Genomic DNA, 7951 nt, shown 5'->3' with positions numbered 1-7951 from the left:
CAGCACAGTTGCCACTTCACCATTTTGCCACGCACGAGTCTGTGGCATGAATCAGATTCATCATGTTGTACCCTCACCACGCTCCTTTCCACGTGGTCCACTTGTGATGTGATCTCTTGTGATTGTTGCCTTAAAGTTCATGCAATGGGGGCATTAAAACAGCACTGCCAACTTGTAATAATACATATTTTATCTTAACATGACCATTTCTGTACCTTTAAAGGTTATTCAGTTCGTCTATGATCTTTTCGTTCCATTTTCCCATGACTCTTTGGAAGCCCCGTCTTATTTTGCTGTTTTGTTGAGAAGGCGCACAGCAAAACCTTCACTGATCCAACAGTTTCTCCATGCACAATTCCGTGATATTGATTAATCTGACCCACTTTTAATGATGCTAAGATGGATTGGTGGGTTCAGGTGTTGTCAACTTGATCCATCTATTTTAAACCCCCCCCATGAGCATCTCACCTAATGGTGTTAGCAGGCTTTGCCGATCATCAATTAGATTCACTATTTGATTGGGGTTGCATGTGTGGATGTTGGGGGGTGGGGGTGTAGGAGGACCTGGGGGAAAAAATCCATGATCTTTTCATTAAATTTCCCACAAACTCTTCTAAGCACTCTCATATGATTTCTTCTGTATTTATGATTTCGGATTCTCCTATCAAGCAAAAGGTACCATGAAATAACAGCAATAATATATAATTGATCAAGGATTCACAAGAGTGGGAGGGTGGGAAAAGGAGGGGGGAAAAAAGAGGAGCTGATACCAAGGACTCAAGTAGAAAGAAACTGTTTTGGAAATGTTGATGGCAATATATGTACAAGTGTGCTTAATATAATTGAATGATGGATTGTCATAAGATTTGTAAGAGCCCCCAAATAAAAAAAATAAATAAAGCAAAAGGTAGCTTTATCAACAGTCTGCTGTTAGGCGCTCTTCCGTTGGCTCTGAAAGTTGCTGGTTTAAGTTTTAGTATGTTTTAAGTTTGTTATTTCCAAACCCAAACTCACTGCCGTTGAGGTGACTCTGACTGGTAGTGACTGGTACAGCAGGGTAGAGCTTCCCGGTGGGCTTCGACCGGAACTCTTCATGACAGCAGGAAGCCTCAGCGTCTGCGGTGCTGGTGGTTTCGAACTGTGAGAGCAAACATTTTCTTTTCAATTGTGTTTGAAGTTAGTCCCTGTAAACTCATCTAGTGCTTCGGGGCAATAAAGACATTAACTGGGCCTTGGGGCTAGCCCACATAATTACTGCTCATGTGGGGTGAGTTGTCAGAAATACTGACGATGCCTATGTGACTCATCCAACCCCGGGGAGGTAAGCCCAAAAGGATTGCCGTCAGAAGTCTGAAGCCGAATCAAGGAGAAACTATCTTGTCTGGAGGGAAGATTATAAACAGATGATGGAAGATCAGCTACAGCCTGTCAACTAATACGTGGTACCCAGGAACTGTGGTCGTGCAAACAGTTCATGCAATTGACCACTAACGAAAAGAAGGGAGGGAAGTCCATCTAGAGATGCCTCAGAAGAAAGGACTGGCCCATCTAAGGCATCAGGTACCACAATGCCTGTCTCTGGGTGGGTCCACTTCTCTCCATGCCCACTTTAACCGCATCCAGTTAGCACCCACTCGTGTCTGCCCTTCTCTAAAAACTGCACTACCGCTCTTCCTACCTTGGTCTGCTCATTGCAACCGAGCATTTCCAATGTGCTGATCTGAGTGCAGCATTTCCTTTCCTGAAACCACTTGACCGTCTCACATACAGTCCAAACAACTCAACCGTTTAGGAAGCCCTTCATGGCTTGGCCCTGGTTTATAACCCCACCCTCACTGCTGGCCAGTTCTACCCCAATCTCCTCCCCTTACACTCTCAACCTTTTCTCAACCTAACCTTCCTTCCACACCAAATCCTGCTTATGAAAGAATCCAGACAGACAGAACAGCTGCCTGATCATTCCCTCTGACCGCAGGGCTTTTGCACGGATCGTTTCTCCTCTTAGAAGCCAGGGACTCAATCTTAGCTTGAGTAACACATTCTCCATCCCTTGGCAAATGCTTGGGCCCTTCCTTTGTACTCCCATAGCACCTGGCTCTGACCAAATCATTTTTTTTCTTCATTTTTTTCAATAGATACTTACTGAGCACCAGCTATACACTAGGCCCTTTCCAACTGAGCTCCTTCTCCCAAGGTGCTCTTCCTGACAAGCATCCTTCGTCCTTCTTCATCAGGTTATCTTTTACTTGACTCAAAAAATAGTTTTATTGACATATAATTCACATATCATATAATTCAGTAATTCAGTCATATTAATAAGAGTGGTGCAGTCATCACCACAATAAATTTTGGGGGTTTTAAAATCATTTTATCGGGGGCTCTTACAGCTCTTATCACAATCTATACACCCATCCATTGTGTCAAGCACATTTGTACACATGTTGCCATCATCATTTTCAAAACATTTTCTTTCTACTTGAGCCCTTGGTATCAGCTCATTTCCCCCTCCCACCTCCCTCATGAACCCTTAATAATTAAAAATTTTTTTTCCATGTCTTGCACTGACCGCTGTCTCCCTTCACCCACTTTTCTGTTGTCCATCTCCCTGGGAGGAGGTTATATGTAGATCATTGTGATCGGTTCCCCGTTCTCTCCCCACCTACCCTTTTCCCTTCTGGTTGGCTACTCTCATTATTGGTCTTGAGGGGTTTATCTGTCCTGGATTCCCTGTGTTGCGTGCTCTTATCTGTACCAGTGTATATGTTCTGGTCTAGCTGGATTTGTAAGGTAGAATTAGGGTCATGATAGCAGGGGCGGAAGGAATCAGTAAAGAACTAGAGGAGAGTTATGTTTCATTGGTGCTATACTGAACCCTGACTAGTGTGTCTCTTCCTTGTGACCCTTCTGTAAGGGGATGTCCAATTGTCTACAGATGGGCTTTGAGTCTCCACTCTGCCCTCCCCCTCATTCACATTGATATGATTTTTGTGTTCTGGGTCTTTGATGCCTGATACCTGATCCCATCAACATCGCGTGATCACACAGGTTAGTTGTTTCTTCTATGTGGGTTTGGTTGCTTCTCAGCTAGATGGCACTTGTTTATCTTCAAGCCTTTAAGACCCCAGATGCTATATCTTTTGATAGCTGGGCACCCTCAGCTTTATTCACCACATTTGCTTATGCACCCATTTTGTCTTCAGCCATTGTGTTGGGAAGGTGAACATCACAGAATGCCAGGTTACTTGGCTTTTTTGTCTCAGCTAAAACTAATATTTCCTAGGAGAGGTTTCCCTCTTTTGTTCCCTCCCACAGCATCGGAATATACAAACCTATAAGCATGAATTAGCTTATTTGATGTCTACCTCCTGATCTTTACACAGGAAGGGCCCGGATCTGTTTTGTCCACCACAGTAGACCATTCCTAGCTGGGAGCCTGGCACACAATGGACATCAAGCAGGTGGTAGGCAGTAGGGGCCTATCTATCAGATAGGACAAGAAACAACGGATTGGCTGGTGTATAAGTGAACCTAGGTTTGTAGAGCCTACAACTTAGGGAGCACTGTGCTAACCAAAAAGTTGGCAGTTCAAACCTAGCAGCTTGTCCATGGGAGAAAGATGAGGCTGTCTAGTCCTACACATATTTACAATCTCAGAAACCATAGGTAGGGTTGCTATGTGTTGGAGTTGATGACAGAGAGGTTTTTATGGAGAAAATGACAATATCAGAATAAGGCATGAAAGTGAACCTTTATTTAGGTTGATAAGAGAAATAACAAATCGGAATATTTTTGGAAGTTGAAAAATGCCACAAACATCATAAAATACTGAAAATTTACTCAATATTGGGACTCGTGTTTCCACACATGGCTCTTGTCCTTGAGGCCGGGACACTGGTGCCTTTGTCCACAGGTGATACTTCTGGGATCAAGCTGGGAGAGCAGGGTGGGTGGTGGAGGCTGGATCTCTTCATCTCTCTAAAAAAGCTGTTTTGGCTCATGGAGTAAAAAAAGCATATAATGTTTTTACTAATTAACTGCCTAATATGCTGCTATAATCCTTTTCTTCTCTGCAATTTTTGGCTGCAATGCTCTTTTATTGCCTCTTCATTTGATAATGATTTTGTAACATTTTCTATACAGGGTAATGGAAAAGAATTAAGTCTTTCTTCTGTCACAAGAAGAAATTGCATTGATAATTGATGGTTGGGTTGCAGAAAACACGTGTGGAGGGACAGTGAGTTATTTCATGTGGTTCTTCTAGACAGAGTCTGTAACTCCCCCCCAAACAACCTTTCCCTGTTGGACCTGGTAAGAGAGTGGGGGAAGTTATGATAGGATTCCCCTGTGAGTCACTGTGAACAGGATTCCCTGGGGTGCCATCCTGCTACATACAAAATAGAACCTCTGAGAATCAGGAGGAGGGATCCCATTACCAGCAAGAACCAAGCATGGAGCATGTACTCTGGACCTGAGATTCCTGCCCACTATGTTTCCTGGATTCAGAAAACAGCTATCAGTTCAGAGGAGCAGCAGCAGAGCCAAGAGCCAGGACATGGGACAGAATGATGGACTTCTCAACCCTCTGAGCAAGTGGAGTGGTTTTGTGCAGGAGGCTGGTGTGCAGAGTGGAGTGCCTCTGGGCACTTAATTCATGGAGTTGGGTTTGCTGCCCCTCAGAGCTTGAGCTGACCACCTTCAGCTTGAGGCTTACAGAGGTGTGGTATGCCCCTTAGGACATTTAGCAGACTTGTTGGAACTTCAGGGTAGCATGTCCTGATAAACAACCCAGCTCTGAGTATTTCTCACTAGCTTTATAGCTTGTTAGCTTCCTTAACAAACCCTTTAATTATGACTTTCTCTATGAGTTCTGTATAGTCACTGCAAGGAATATTAGATCCCAGAGAGGAAAAATAGGCAACATGAATTATGACTTCACAATGCGCATTCAAACAAGAGAATCTTACTGTTTGTAGGATTGCCGTAGGATTGTGTTCTACACCAGAACCTTGAAAAGTCTTATTTTAACATAATTTCCATCAAACAGGAAAATTATTATATAACATAGTTAGTTGTATCACTGTATCACTGAATGTATAAGGAGGTTTCAAAAAGCTTGTGGAAAAATAGAATTAACAGGGAGTAACAGGTTGATGGCATAGTGGTAACATGTTGGGCTTCTAACCATAAGGTCAGTAGTTCAAAACCACCAGCCGCTCCTCGGAAGAAAGATGGGGCTTTCTAGTCCTGTTAAGAGTAACAGTCTCGGAAAATCGCAGGGGCAGTTATATTCCATTGTAGGGTCTCTCTGAGAGGGAATCAGTCCTGGGATTCAGCTGGTTTGCACTGGTTTGCAGAACGGATACTTATTTTTTTTCAGTCCAGTGAACTGGTTGTTGCCATGGCCCTTGTAATCAGATTTGTTCTTAAGGTGGGTGGCTGGGAAGCCACCCTATGTGGAAATCACAAATTTACCTTCCTTTCTCTTTTTTAATGTTCACCTGTGCAACAGTGTATTTTTTAAAGCAGCTTTATTGGCACTCATTTCAAGAAGAGTTGTACAATCACTGCAACAACTAATTTTAGAACATTTTCTTCCTTGTACTCGTTATTCGTGCAATTTCTTTTCAATTTTGGCAAAAATATACACAACAAATCATTCTCCAATTCAACAACTTCTACACATAGAATTCACTGTTGTTGATTATACTTGTTGTGTTGTACAACCACCGTTGATAGCCCTCTCCAAAGTGTTCCACCACCATTAAAATAGATCGAATGTCCCCAAGCAGAGCCTTCTCTTCCTTCACCCGTGGTCACCATAAGTCAGGTTGGATTTCTTTCCTTCCTTCCTTTCTTTCTTTCTTTCTTTCTTTCTTTCTTTCTTTCTTTCTTTCTTTCTTTCTTTCTGTATTTCTTAGTAGTTTACTTTCCATTGTTAAATTGTGTTTTTTTAAAAGTTGTATATACATCATCAAAAAATCAGGTCTAGTGCTCCCTGTCCCCTCTCGAATTCATTGTTTCTTCCCCAATTCCTCTCACCTTCCCCTCCCCATACCACCTTGTCCCAATAAATCATTATAATAGTTATTGTCTCTATGAATCCACTCCTGTGCTTTTTAAACAGGGAAACTTAACATACACAATGCAAACAAACAAACGAATGGGAAGGAAGATAATAATATATAGATAAAAATGAAGAGAAAGAAAGAAAAGACCACTGACAACATTTTAAAAGCCAGAGAAGAAATTTCTGTCATGGAACAAGTGAGAAGTATTTGAGCCTAGAGCAAATTCAGGTGGGCTCAAGACTGAGGTCAACTGAGCAAGTGTTGTATTACACCATGGTTTGACCCACCATCATCAGGTTCACAGTCATCTCTGTCTGACACTAAAGCTGTCCACCTCCCTTGCCTGTGGCCTGAGGGGATCTGCCAGAGATTTAATCTGACTAGATAACTCTGCAGATGGATTTTGGGCTCCCAGTGTCATACATAATCTTCTACAAATTTGGTCTTCACAATTTGAACTCTGATACTTTTCCCTTCGTCATCTTTGGATTTGGTTGTTATCTTCATCTTTGGATCACTCAGGCTTGTGTGCTGTGTCGATGTGGATTTAGTTGAAGCCTCATTTAGATGGCTGCTTGTTTGGATACAAGCCTCTAAGACCCCAGACACTATTCCAGTTGATAGCCGGACACCATCTGCTATCTTCACCACACTTTGCTGTAGCACCCTTATCTTCAGCATTCTCTTCATGAAGTTGAGTATCGAACAGGGCCACGTTATATGAACTAACTGTTCTTGGATTGGGGCTAGAATTATTTGGGAGCCTAGAATCCATCTGCTTGTCCATGGGTTATGAAGGACTCTGGTTTACTTTGATGGTCACGTTATGACAAAAATAAAAACCAACAAGAATAACAAAAAACAAACAAAGAAAAAAAACATAAAAAAACAAAACAAAAAAGAAAAACATTGTGAATCATCCATCCCCTAAGGGTATAAAGCTAAGCATTGATAACATGAATAATATATTCAATGGCATAGCATTTAGTGTGCAAAAGTGTCTTTTAAGTGCTTGTAATAATGTTCATTCTGTCCATGTTGTTGTTATTGTTAGGTCCCACCAGGTTGATTCTGATTCAGAGACCAAGGCCCAATAGAACAAAACATGCACAGTCCTGTGCCATCCTCACAATGGCTCCTATGCCTTCGATCATTGATGCAGCCCCTGTGCTAATCCAGCTCATTGAGGGCCTTCCTCTTTTTTTGCTGCTTCCACTTGACTGAACATGATGCCCTCCTGACAATATGCCCAAAGACATGGAAATATAGATAGAGCTTTGCTGGCCATGTTGATTTATTCATTTCATAAAACTCATACTTTTGATGAGATACTACATTTCTGTTCCCTTGTGTTTGTTCCTTCATAGACAACGGTAAGGAGAAAAAGTGCCAAGCAATCAGTGGGTGATACATTGCCACTTTGTGTAATGCCCCAGGTTTCAGCTTTGTGTAATGCCCCAGATTCCCATGTGATATTATGAGTGCACTGGTGTTCACAGATCAATAAAACCAATAGAAAGCTAGGACACATGAATCAATAGAAATATAAGGGTCCATACAAACACAGTTGATGAATTAATTACTTCAGAAATATTAAAAAATATATAATTTGTTGAAAATCATGGGTTTCCTCATGAAAACCTTTTAGAAAACATTGTAATGTGTTTCAAAAATGACTAATGTGAATACTTAAAATTTGAACATTTAAAAGCAAATTGCAGCCAATTTTAAGATAGGAATAAATGATAATTTCCAAATCTTTTGGAGCCAACCAGATTACTGGAATATTGGAGAAGTACTAGATCCATGGAAAGCAGCTGAAGAACAATTGCTCACATTTAATGACATTTTAAAATTACCAAATTGATATTAATGATTATCGA

The sequence above is a fragment of the Echinops telfairi genome, unplaced genomic scaffold (genome assembly GCF_000313985.2).
Source record: "Echinops telfairi isolate 266 unplaced genomic scaffold, ASM31398v2 ScPeMD7_443;HRSCAF=831, whole genome shotgun sequence".
In the NCBI taxonomy this organism is placed as follows: domain Eukaryota; kingdom Metazoa; phylum Chordata; class Mammalia; order Afrosoricida; family Tenrecidae; genus Echinops; species Echinops telfairi.
Note: the sequence above shows the minus strand (reverse complement) of the source record.